This window comes from Meles meles, chromosome 3, assembly GCF_922984935.1.
Source record: "Meles meles chromosome 3, mMelMel3.1 paternal haplotype, whole genome shotgun sequence".
Taxonomy (NCBI): domain Eukaryota; kingdom Metazoa; phylum Chordata; class Mammalia; order Carnivora; family Mustelidae; genus Meles; species Meles meles.
The window spans coordinates 107,458,924-107,472,016 of NC_060068.1; the positions used below are offsets into that span (position 1 = coordinate 107,458,924).

The following is a 13,093-nucleotide window of genomic DNA, read 5'->3' on the forward strand; positions in this document are numbered from 1 at the left end:
GAGATGAGAAAAAAATTAGAACCCACCTTATCATCATCATCTTCATCTCTATCATCCTCCTCTACTTCTCCATCTTCTCGTCCTCTTTTTCTTGTTTTCAGCTTTGAGGACTTTTTTCTTGCCACATAGACTTATTTTCATATTTTGGTATTTCAGCAATTTATCTAGTTTACCTGTTTTTTCCTCAGCTTAGCAGCCTTCCTTTCCTAAGGCTGCTTGTCATCTACAGCAGTGTTACTCCACGTCTCTCCTAGTACAACACCAGTGCATAAGCCAGGATGTTCTCCTTGGATCTGGGGGCAATAATCAACAAGAAAAAGACTCAAGGTAGCCTCTGCGGTACATCAGGATTCTTGGACTTTGTTTTTATTTCCCCTTTAGGAGGAATGTAGGGTTCCTTGTCTGCATTTGCCATGTCTTCAAAATTACCTTTCTCTTCTGTAGACATGGTCTTTTACCTCTCTGAGCTCTTTTTGTAAAACTCTGAGAAGGGGACTGAAGCATCTGGTTGCTTCTCGTGGTCCTCCTAGAAAGTTTGCACAAAGAGTGCCTATGATGGCATTTTACTTCTTGGTCTCTTAGGGTCTTCCTTGCCTGTGTATAGTTATTTTTTTTAGTGTGACACAGAGTTACCCAGTGCACATCTGGCTCTTACCTGCCCTAGTCCTGTCTCTTTGGAGCTCAGTATACTGTAACAGCTGTGGTCAGCTTAGGGTATGACTTTAACAGTGATGTAACATTAAGTAATAGAAGACTGATAAGATATGTCGCTGTATTATTTTTTTTTAAGTTAGCAAAGTAAGACATAGAATTTTCTTTCTTTTTTTTTTTTTGTAAGTCCTACATGGGGCTTGAACTCATGACCCTAAGTCACATGTTCTACCAAATGAGCCAGCCAAGCACTCCTAGACACAGTATTTTAGTTTTGATGTTTTCCTAAGCATATATTGTATATCTAGATGCATTTATAATACACAGTTCAGACAGCTTAGTTTAAAAAGTTTAAGTACATATAAGTTTAAGAAGCAACTAGAAAAATTTAGAAGATGGGATGATCTGCAGGAGAGATGCCCCTATCTTCTCAACATATTGGTGTCTTGAAAAAAAGGGACCACTTTAGACTTAAAGAGACTTAAGATACATAATCAGAACCAATACTAGTTTCTCGACTGGACCCTGGTTTATTTTACTTATTTTTTTAAAGATTTTATTTATTTATTTGATAGAGAGAGAGTACAAGTAGTCAGAGAGGCAGGCAGAGAGAGAAGAGGAAGCAGGCTCCCCTCTGAGCAGAGAGTCTGATGTGGGGCTCGATCCCAGGACCCTGAGACCATGACCTGAAGGCAGAGGCTTTAACCCACTGAGCCACCCAGGCGCCCATTTTACTTGATTTTTTTTAAAGACTTTATTTATTTGTTTGACAGATAGAGACACAGCGAGGGAGGGAACACATGCAGGGGGCCTAGGAGAGGGAAAGCAGGCTTCCTGCCTTGGATCATGACCTGAGCCAAAGGCAGACGCTTAACAACTGAGCCACCCAGGCAACCCTAGACCCTAGTTTAGACGGAGAAGCTGCAAAGGACCTTTCTGAGACAACTGGGAAAATTTGAATCCAGGTTGAGTATTAGATGAGATGAAAATGTATTGTCTTGGAAAGTAAAGATTGTTAATTGGAAAAAACACATTATAAAGCACAGTGTGATCTCCTTGATGAAAAAAATACATATATGTGTATATGTAGGGTATGATATGGAAAGATACCCACCTATTACATAATTATTATATAATCTCTGGAAGGTGGGAATATGTTCTTTTGTTTTTTGGGTTTTTTTTTTTTAAAGATTTTATTTATTGGGGCACCTGGGTGGCTCAGTGGGTTAAGCCTCTGCCTTCCGCTCAGGTCATGATCTCAGGGTCCTGGGATCGAGCCCCACATCGGGCTCTCTGCTCAGAAGGGAGCCTGCTTCCCACTCTCTCTCTGCCTGCCTCTCTGCCTACTTGTGATCTCTCTGTCAAATAAATAAATAAAATCTTTTTTTTTTTCAAAGATTTTATTTATTTAATTTACAGACAGAGATCACAGGCAGGCAGAGAGAGGGGAGGGGAAACAGGTTCCCCGCTGAGTGGAGAGCCCCATGCAGGGCTCAATCCCAGGACCCTGAGATCATGGCAGAGGCTTTAACTCACTGAGCCACCCAGGTGCCCCTGCTCTTTTTTTTTTTTTTTTTTTTTTTTTTTGGTTAGCAGGGCACCTGGGTGGTTCAATTGGTTAAGCATCTGCCTTCAGCTTAGGTCAGGATCCTAGGGTCCTAAGATTAAGCCCCACATTTTCAGGCTCCCTGCTCAATGGGCAGTCTGCTTCTCTCTCTCCCTCTGCTGCTCTCCCCTTGCTTGTGCCCTCTTGCTAGCACTTGCTCTCTCTCAAAAATCTTTTAAAAAATAAATAAATTTTTACTTAGCTGTATTTAAAATTTTTCTGCAGTGTTCATGTTAAACTGCTTTTGCAATTTTTTCTAAGGTTTAAAAAGATCCACTCAAGCATCCAACTCTGGATTTCATCTCAGATCATGATGGGAGGGTCTTGGGATCAAGTCTGCTTGAGGATTTCTCTCCTTCTCCTTCTGCCCCTGCCACTGTTCTCCCTTTCTCTCTCTCTCTTTCTGAAATAAATAAATCTAAAAAAAAAAAAAAAAAAAAGTCAGGCGCTTAACCAACTGAGCCACCCCGGCCATCCTAAAAAAATACACATCTTAATGGATGTCAACTTAAAAGGGCTGGCAATATTTCTTTATTAATAGGCTACCTATTGCCAAGATGTTTTACAAGTTCTTAGTGCTGGCGTATATATGAATTTTTGGACGTATTCCTCCTGAGACTGATCTGCTTGCTGTATTTCAAAACAGCTTTGGCATCGGTATTGGGAAGACAAACCAAAATCTTAGTAACAAAGATAAGTGGTAGATTGTTGTATTTTGAGCAGTGACCAAGGGCACGTAGGAAAAAGCAAATAGTTTTTACAATGAGATTTAGGTGTGACAGGTTCACGTGGTCATTTCCTCCCCAAGGGGTATACTCTTGCCTAAAAAAGAGGCAGCATTGTATATGGCAGAAAAATTCCACACTGGAAATCAGCTCCAGTTTCCAAACCTACCATTTGTTTTTTTTTTAAATGGAGTGGGAAGGGGGTGGCGCCTGGGTGGCTCAGTTGCTTAGCATCAGTCTCTTTGATTTCTGCTCAGGTCATGATCTCAGGGTCTGGAGATAGAGCCCCATGTTGGGCTCCACCCTCAGAGCGGAATCTGCTTCTCTCATTCTCCCTATCCCTCGGCCCCTCCCTCCACTCGTGCTTGTGCATGCACACACGCTCTCTCTCTCAAATAAATAAAGTCTTTAAAAAATGGAGGGGGAAAGAGAAAACTGACTCATTTGAGATACATTTTGGAGATGGAATGAACAAAAATACATGCACATGGAAAAATTTATAGTTAGCTATTACATTCTTTAATTTTAGACACATTTGAGGTAATTATTTCATGGGTCACAACTGCAGAGGAAAACAGGAAGACTGCCTTCTTGTTTACTTCCTGGGTAACTAGAGAGGGGAGAAGACCATGTTCTGATGTACTAAAAGGTAGTACCAAAGTACTATTATGCACACATTTGTCCTTGTTAAGTGCTAGTGATTTCATGCATGTCTCTCACACTGAGTGATAGTGTGGTATCTTTATTAACCAAGATAGATCACTAAATTTATTTCCTTTCTCCAGGACTCAAAGAGACCAAAGAAAAAAACAAGCAAGCATGCAATTCTGTAATGACTTGGAACTAAACAGTTCAGCTGTTTCTTTACTTCTGTACACATGTAGATCTGGGATAGCATCTAGAAGCTCCCCATGCCTGTTACTGCTCTTATACTTAGCCAGGAAACGTGGCACATAATGTCTCACCTGTGCGTACCTACCTCAGCTTCGTTTGGCGGATTCTGAAGCGCAGAATATTGCTTGAAGGAGAAGATCCAGGGCAGTCGTGTGTTGGTCCTCGCAGAAGGGTGCCACAGATGAGCATGATCTGAAAGTGTCACAGATACTTTGGACAAGCACGCACCCAGCTCAGAAATACTGCTGCTACTTTTATGCAGTTAATTCTAAGAACTATTTACATTGAGTTTCGACTTTTGATTCAGAGATGGCTCAATTCTTTGTTTGCTCTTTCTCTGACTTCAGACGCTTTTCCTGGATTATTTTTGTTGGTCCCCTCACTAACAACAGTCCCTATCCTAATTTTATGCCTTTCATTTTAGATCCCTAATTGCTTTCCAAAAGGTAATTAAATCTCAGAAACTGGAGCACCTGGCTGGCTCAGTCAGTTAAGTGGCTGCCTTGGGCTCAGGTCATGATCTTGGGGTTCTGGGATTGAGCCCTGCATTGGGGGGGTCCCTGCGCAGCAGGGAGCCGGCTTCTTCCTCTCTTCTGCCTCTTCTGCCTCTCACCCCTCCTGCTCCTGCTCTCTCTCTCAAATAAATAAATAAATAAAATTTAAAAAAACAACAACCAAAACTCTTGGTCTTAAGAGAGCCTTTTTTTTTTTTTTGCATTTTTTTTTTTTTTAATTTGACAGGCAGAGATCACAAGTAGGCAGAGAAGCAGGCAGAGAGAGAGGAGGAAGCAGGCTCCCTGCGGAGCAGAGAGCCCGATGTGGGGCTCGATCCCAGGACCCTGAGATCATGACCTGAGCCGAAGGCAGCGGCTTAATCCACTGAGCCACCCAGGCGCCCCCTTAAGAGAGCCTTTAACAGAGTTTACTTCTAAAGGTAGAATCCAGGGATTTTTGACAATTTCAGATAGAAAGTGCAAGTGAGATAGCTTTCGCCTACCTCACCAAAGGACATGGCTAAAGGAAGAGATGTCTGTGTAGCAGTCATGCTTAGCTTTCCTATTAAATTAGACCCTTGAGAGGCGCCTGGGTGGCTCAGTGGGTTAAAACCTCTGCCTTCGGCTTGGGTCATGATCCCAGTGTCCTGGGATGTAGCCCCGCATCGAGCCCCGCATCGGGCTCTCTGCTCTGCAGGGAGCCTGCTTTCTCCTCTCTCTCTGCCTGCCTCTCCACCTACTTGTGATCTCTGTCTGTCAAATAAATAAAATTGTGATCTCTGTCTGTCAAATAAATAAAATCTTTAAAAAAAATTGTCTATTCCTTTCTTTCTTCCCAAAAGGTGACCCCAAAATTCTCTCCCATACAAATCAAGGGTTGATGACACTGCTTTGATTGATGCCTTTTGTTCCCAAACCAAATTGTTTTTTATAGCCCACCCCCTGCCAGCACTTTCTAAAGTGCCACTGCCATCAGCTCCAGAGGGAGCCTCTTCCTCAGGCTTCCTGGCCAGCAGCTGTACTGTGGTGGCAAGGAACAGGGAATGGGAGGAGAAAGCAGCTTGCAGACAAATGGGCAGCTAATCTGATCAACAGCCCCATCACTAGAACCATAAACCACCCCCCAACTTGTCTCATCTGCATTTCTTAGCTGAAGGTGGTGGAATGTTCCTTGGAAGAATTATGGCTTCAGTATGGTCTATCAAATCAGCCTCAATTTTTTTTCACCCTTTTTCTTTCTTAAACCAATTCTGTTTATTGGGCCCAATATCGTCAGATGACTACAGACCTTATAGATATTAAAAGGACAGGGCACGCAGATGCCTCGGTTGGTTAAGTGTCTGATTTAGACTCAGGTCATGATCTCTGGGTCCTGGGATCAAGTCCCATGTCAGGCTCCCTGCTCAATGGGGAATCTGCTTCTCCCTCTCTTTTGTTTCTCCCCCTGCTTGTGCTCTCTCACGCTCTCTCTCTCTCAGATTAAAAAAAAAAAAAACTTAAAAAAAAGGGCAATAGGGGAATATTATGAGTAATTTTATGCCAATAAATTCGACAAACTAGATGAAACAGACAAGGCCCTTGAAAGACACAGATTAACAACAATGTGTCAATCTGAACTACAATTTCTAGATCCTTCTTTAAACTTTCTGTTATTATTCTCTCCGTGTTCAGCTTTTTATTATGAAGCAGCCATGCGGAGCTTACTCACATTCTCAACTGTTCTACGAGGATCTGGTTACTTTTCAGGACAAGTTTTGTAATTGAGGGATAGAGAGGGTTAAACTATTTTACAAGAATAAACATCTCAGGGGTTAATATCTTCTATCAGAATTATAAAATCCTGATCCTTCTAGGTGGCCTTCTAGGTGACGTTGAGGCCTGGATGATGACCTCTCTGGACTTTATCTAGTGTTTCTGGTCCTTGCCAATGTGAGAACATTTCAAGGAGTCTTTAACGTATATATGTGGTTAGAGCCTCTTGCCCCATAAAATGGTTAGAGGAGGACCGATATAAAACAGTCAGTCTGCAATGAAGCTGAAGCTTTGGAAACAAGCACATCCTTTTCAGTGGTGCTTGCTTTTATAATGTGTCATTTAGCAAATGGACTGTGAAGAATTAGTCATGCCAAACTTCTAACCATCAGATGACTAGCTATAGACTAAACATCCCAGTTGAAAATTTTCAGGCTTTAAAGTTTCAGTCTTTCCATTCAAAGTTCAATTAAAATAAAATCCTATATCTAACAGAACCCCCAAGTTCTAGTGTAGCTTAACTTCTTTGTACCTTTCAGAGATGCAAGTTCAACACACAATTGGCAAACCATTATGAATGTTCTTCATGCCCCACAGGGATGTAAGAAAATGTAATATATGAAACCATTGTTTTCTCTGTGCTGAGAAATGCAATATAGTCTAAGTAAAAATACCATATTATCACTGGTAAAATCACATTGTTACATCCCTCTTTCTTTCTTTTTCTTCTTTTTTTTTTTTTTTAACATTTTACCCCTTTATTCAGAAAAAGAAATTTAGGCCAGCTAAAATGTGCACACATATTAACATTCCTGTGTTTATATGTGCATATAATATACGTAGAGGCTAAATCCACATAGTATATATGTCGGTTATATGCACCTATGCATAGTATAAGTTGTACATATATTAACCCTTGCATGAAGAAAGACTTACTGTTGACTAATAGAAATAGAAACATTTGCAAAGGATGTAGGTAAACACACTTTCGGGGGGGAAAAAAGACTGAAAAGAACACACCAAAATATAATTACGTTCCTTATCTGACTGCTCCTCAAAATCACTTAAAAAGCACATTTCTGTATCACTTGGTTTGCTCAAGGAGTTGTATTTGTTACATTACACTTAAAAGTAACTTCCAGATCATACTGATTGAGTTTCTACTGTAAGTTTGTGGTTACAGTGGAGCTGTAACTTAGAGAAAACATCTGTATCATGAAATTCCATCCCTCTTTCTATTGCTATTATGGTAGGTCCCAATCTGAAGCCACGGTTGTATGTAGAAAGCCAGACCTTTTGTGTAGCTTCCTGTAGGTCTGGGCATCCCTACCTGCCCTCTCCTCTCCACTCTTCAGAAGCTACCTGACTCTGAGGGCTTAGCCCTGGGCTTTCCAAAGCCATCTGGCTGGCCTTTTCACTGGATTCTGTGCCCTTGCATCTTCTTAGACTTTTCTTCCTCTCACAGCTCCCTTATTTTCAAAGTCTTTATCTTTTTTCTTGCTCTCATCTTCATCATTTTCCCTTTATTTTTATCAGTGAGTTTGGTATTCTTGACCTCAAGCTGCTATAAAGATTCAGGTATGTCGATCATATCTCAGTAAAACTCAGAGAGTTTGAAATTTTGAAGCACAATACAGACTGAAGGGATTTAAAATAGTGTGCTCATGTGCTTTCTTACTGTTCTAGCTGGCCAGGGGACTCAGGCTGAATAGACACTGCCCATATTGAAAATGGGTTTCCTGGGGCACCTGGGTGGCTCAGTGGGTTAGAGCCTCTGCCTTGGGCTCGGGTCATGATCCCAGAGTCCTGGGATCAAGCCTCATATCGGGCTCTCTGCTCAGCAGGGAGCCTGCTTCCTCCTCTCTCTGCCTGCCTCTCTGCCTACTTGTGATCTCTGTCTGTCAAATAAATAAATAAAATCTTTAAAAAAAAAAATGGGTTTCCTACTTCCATTGGGGAGTTAGGTTTGAAATTCATTCTCTTGATTTTGTGACAATCAACAAATATTTATTGAGTACCTCTTGTATACCTAATATGGTTGAAAAAGAATATTTCTTATTTGTTAGTCTGGTATTCAGGGCTCCCACACTCTGGCTAGTGCTTATCTTTCCCACCTTATTCCAGAGCCTGCCTTTATGGACATTGCTCTATTTAGTGTGGTCTATTGACTTAACTGGTTCATTCCTAATTCTCTACATTTGCTGAAGTCAGTCTCTTCCTTTACTCCTGCTCCCTCACCTCGCAAATACTGGAGATGACTCTCCTACTCTTTTATGGTTACACAATCCCTAGCGTAGGAGGCAGTCCTATAATTTTGCTCTAAAACATGCTTGTTTCTTGTGCCTGTGAAATACTCATGCTTAATTTCTAACTTTTCTGGCACTCAATAATATACTCCTTTGACATAATGTAATGGATAATATGGTGAAATGGTTTAGGGCTTGACTCTTGGAAACAACGAAGCAGTTTTGTATCATAACTTCTTGACTTCCTAGTTCTGTGACCATAGGAGAAGTTGCTTAACCTCTGAGTCTGTTTCCTCATCTGTAAACTGGGAAATGATAGTACTGACCTGACAGCGTTGTCGTAAGGATTAAATGTGATATGTAAAAGTTACCCAACAGTACCTTGGAGGCACAGAGTGAGCACTCAGTCCATATTGGTGATTATTACTTACCTCAGGTATATTTTTTAATAAAAAAAATTAAAAAAAAAATCTCTACCCCCAAAATTGAGCTCAAACTCACAACCCCCAGATCAAGGGTCACATGCTCTACCAACTGAGTCAGCCAGGGGCGCTTATGTTCCCATCATTGATGAAAGAACTATCTGTTGTGACCTATGATGTGCCAAGCACTATGCTAAGAACCTCCATCTGTTATCTTATTTAATTCTCACAATAATCTTGAAGTTAGAATGATTTGATCCAGAGGCCATACCTAGGAATTTTTAGAGCCAGTGATTTGAACTCAATTATATTTGGCCCTAAAGCCTTTCCATTACTTCCTGGTGCTTTTTCACAGACATGGAAAACCTTGTTTTTCTCATAGGGCCAGCTAAATGTTGTGTGCAGAGCAAGTTCATCCATTTAATGGATTTATGTGAATTAATCAGTGAATGGATCTTGGAACTGTACTACATTTATGCTGTTGCTTTGGGGGGCCTACAATCACAAGGTTTTTTTCCTTTATTACTTAAAAAGTGTCTCTAAATCCCTTTGCATTTTCCGTATTACCAAAGGCATTAATGCCTTTATTTACATTTAACCACTACTCATTCTTACCTAATACAACTCCTTCATTCATAGTCGACGCAAATGAGGTCCGGGGTAGCTAAGAGACATGCCCAAGGTCACAAATCTAGCTAAGGATGATGATCCAGGTTCCTGGCTCACATCCAGAGTGCCATATATTATGCAAGGAGCCCCTTCGGAAGAAGAACTTGAGAAGATTGTTATCAGAAGCTGTTAACAACTTCCACCTGCAGCCCTTTTTGTGGTGTTAATTTAACAGCAACCCCTTTTAAAATATAATATACAAATAAGTTTCCTTCAGTACAAAATTCAAATTACTGGAATCTAATCATAGGATATGTATCTGAAGCACATCTTCCCGTTGCTGTTTCACAAGCTCTAAGTTTCTAGCAACCAAAACTAGTTCTAATTTATTCTGTATGGCAATTGGCATGGGACATCATATGAAGGCAGAACTGTCAGGAGAGAGAAATGTAGGGGCTCAGAATAGAATTTCAGAATTTCAAAGAAGTTTTGTGCATATCTAATGCATTTGAATCGAATCCCCTTCTTTTTATAGTAAGGAATTTGAAGCTCAGAAAGTGATTTGCATGGCGTTATAGTAAAATCTGTGAAAAAATCAGCAGTGCTTTGCTGCTATCAAATATCAAATTGCCTCCTTTGATTACTTGAAAATTAAAATTAAATTGTGTTGACAGTCACAGAGATGGCAAGAATAAATCCTTTTAGAAAAATATAAGATGACCAGGGAACTAAAATCAAACATTCCCTTAATCTCCCTGGGAACATGAACCCCCATGTTATTCAGGTAACTTCCCCCACGTACAGATTTCCTGGCTTTTTGATAGTTCTTTGTGTTACTGGCAGAACTGTTTGTTCGCCAGAAACATCAGAATTCAGAACGAGACAAAAATGGAATGATCTCAGCTAAATGGGAACTTTGAAAAGCTCCAGATTGTGATCTATTCTAAAGTGGCCTCAGTTCTTAACAACTTCTGAGCATGGAGAGGAATCAGGATGGGTTTGGGTCATCCTCTAGGAAAATCAACAATTTCTTTCTAACGTTTTAGCCATAGAGGCAACAAAAATCTCCCTCTCTTCAGTACAGTTTTAACAATATTTTAATCTTCACTGTGTTCTTTAGGTTGTGGGTTGTGTTGGTACATCTATGAGAGCCCAGGATTTGGCGGAAATTTTGTATTGACCATTTTTCAAGAAAATTTCATTCTTCCCCGTTTGCCCTCATATAGATCATATAACTCCTATAGGTCAGACTTCTTCCGTCATACCATATGACCCTTCCTGCGTCTGAAGAAATCAGACCTGAAGAGGAGGATTATGACACAGTGGGGAATTGCATCCATACCCTCAGCCCACCCCCTGTCCTTCAAACTCTGGAGATTATTCAGAGTCAACCCCAGGACACTGGTGAGTGTGGGAAGCTCTTGGAGGGGTGAGGAGTGGGAGGGCACCAGGGCCCTGAAAGATCTTACGAAGTTTCCTGCCAAGCTGGCCTAGGATTAACCCATCATTTCCCAGCCAGAGCTATCCCAGCTGTCTTGCTTTCCTGGGGCCTCTCATGTTAATCTATGGAATTGACCAACTGAGTTTGACCGTGACTGGCTTTGTTTTGCAAAACAAAATTGGTAAGGCAGGCCTCATGCTGATTGACTGAATGGTGTCATCAATTCAATTCAAGGGGTGCCACAAAAGCAAGGAAATGAAACTTCAATTTCCTCCTCATGTTAAATGATAGCTTATCATACCAATTATGGCCCTTATGCAGCTCAGGGCAAAGTATTTTATTGCTTTTATTGTGAACAGCAATAAACCACTCTCACTTCCACTTTTTCCTCTAACTCCCACCCCCGCCCCACACCTGATTAAGGCTCCTCCGAAAGGACTGTTCTCTATTGTCAATGGTCAGAGAACCAAAGCCTTGTTTTTTAACCCCCACCAACATGTCGAGATTTTACCTTTATTCTAGGAAGCACAAGATTTGCTTGAAAATAGAAGCAAACAACCAAGGAGAAGTGGGGGAAAAGCCATTCTGGCTTCAGAGCTCCCTGAATGAGCTTTGCTCCTGCTCTGGACCAGGCAGACATCTTTTGCTGTCTTCCCTGTATTCACTGCTCCTGTACACACCTCCTCTAGAAAGATTACCATAACACATTTTTATGGGCACAAGTGTGCTTTCCTTCCCGATTGGGAAGGACTATGTCCCCTCATGTTTATGTGCCTGACCCACAGAAGACATTCATTGAATGAAGAGATTGAAAGAGGCCACCCACAAAATTCAGCTCAGCTATCTCTCTACCTGCCAGCAAGTCTGGCAGCAATTCCCAGATTCCAAAAGAGATTCAGCTGCCCAGGTTTTTCACTGGCCACTTGTGGACATCAGTGGGAGAGATGTGGTGTTTCTTTGGACTTGAACCTGTACCCTCTTCCCTTCACCTCCTCCTCTTCTTAGGAAGTCCCGTTTACTCCCGTGGCTTCAGAAACTGTCTCTGTATTCATGTCTCCTAAATTTGCATCTCCATCTTAAATTTCTTCTCTAATTTAATTTAGTCAGCTTTCCCAGATTTAATAGTCAACTGCCTGCTTGATGTCTCCACTCGAATGTCTCAGAAAAAATTCAAATTAACATGCTTAAATGGAACTCTTTGCAATTTTTATCTTTCTTAACGTAAGCTCTATGCCCACAGTGGGGCTTGAAGTCACAATTCTGAGAGCAAGAGTCCCATGCTGTATTGACTGATTTAAAATGAACTCTTGGGGTGCTTGGCTGGCTCAGTTGGTATAACATGCCACTCTTGATCTCGGGGTTGTGAGTTTAAGCCCCACATTGAATGTGGAGCCTACTTTTTTGGTTTTTTTGGTAAGATTTATTTATTTATTTATTTATTTGACAGAGAGAGATTGAGAGAGAGAGTACAGGCAGGGGGAGTAGCAGAGGGAGAGGGAGAAAGTCTCAGCAGGGAGCCCAATGTCTGGCTCTATCCCAGAACCTTGGGATCCTGATCTGAGCCACCCAGGTGCCCCGTGGAGCCTACTTGAAATAAATTAAATTAAATTAAATTTTAAAAAACTCTTTTTAAAAAAAAAGATTTTATTTATTTACTTGACAGAGAGAGATCACAAGTAGGCAGAGAGAGAAGAAAGGAAGCAGGCTCCCCGCGGAGCAGAGAGCCTGATGCCTGATGCGGGGCTGGATCCCAGGACCCTGAGATCACCACCTGAGCCAAAAGCAGAGGCTTAATCCACTGAGCCACCCAGGCACCCCTACAATAACATTTTTTTTAATATTTTATTTATTTGACAGAGAGAAATCACAACTAGGCAGAGAGGCAGGCAGAGAGAGAGGAGGAAGCAGGTTCCCCACAGAGCAGAGAGCCCGATGCGGGGCTCGATCCCAGAACCCTGAGATCACCACCTGAGCCAAAGGCAGAGGCTTAACCCACTGAGTCACCCAGAAACCCCTTAAAAAAACTCTTGATTTCCATCTTCCCATTAGCCCTAACCTGGTTCTCTCTCATTTTGCCTATGTCTGTAAGTGGCATCATCTGCCACTTACTAACCAAAGCTAGAAAACCAGAGTTATCCTAGATCTCACCTCTTCTCTCACACACCACATTCAGTCCATCAGCAAATTTTATTGGTTCTACCTCATTTTTTTTTTAAAGATTTTATTTATTTATTTGACAGAGAGAGAGATCAC

At 41.3% G+C, this 13,093-nt stretch overlaps 1 pseudogene; it reads right to left on the minus strand.

The window, feature by feature from the left end:
• Positions 1 to 87: 87 nt before the first annotated feature.
• Positions 88 to 9,427, minus strand: LOC123939263 (annotated as a pseudogene).
• Positions 9,428 to 13,093: the final 3,666 nt, after the last annotated feature.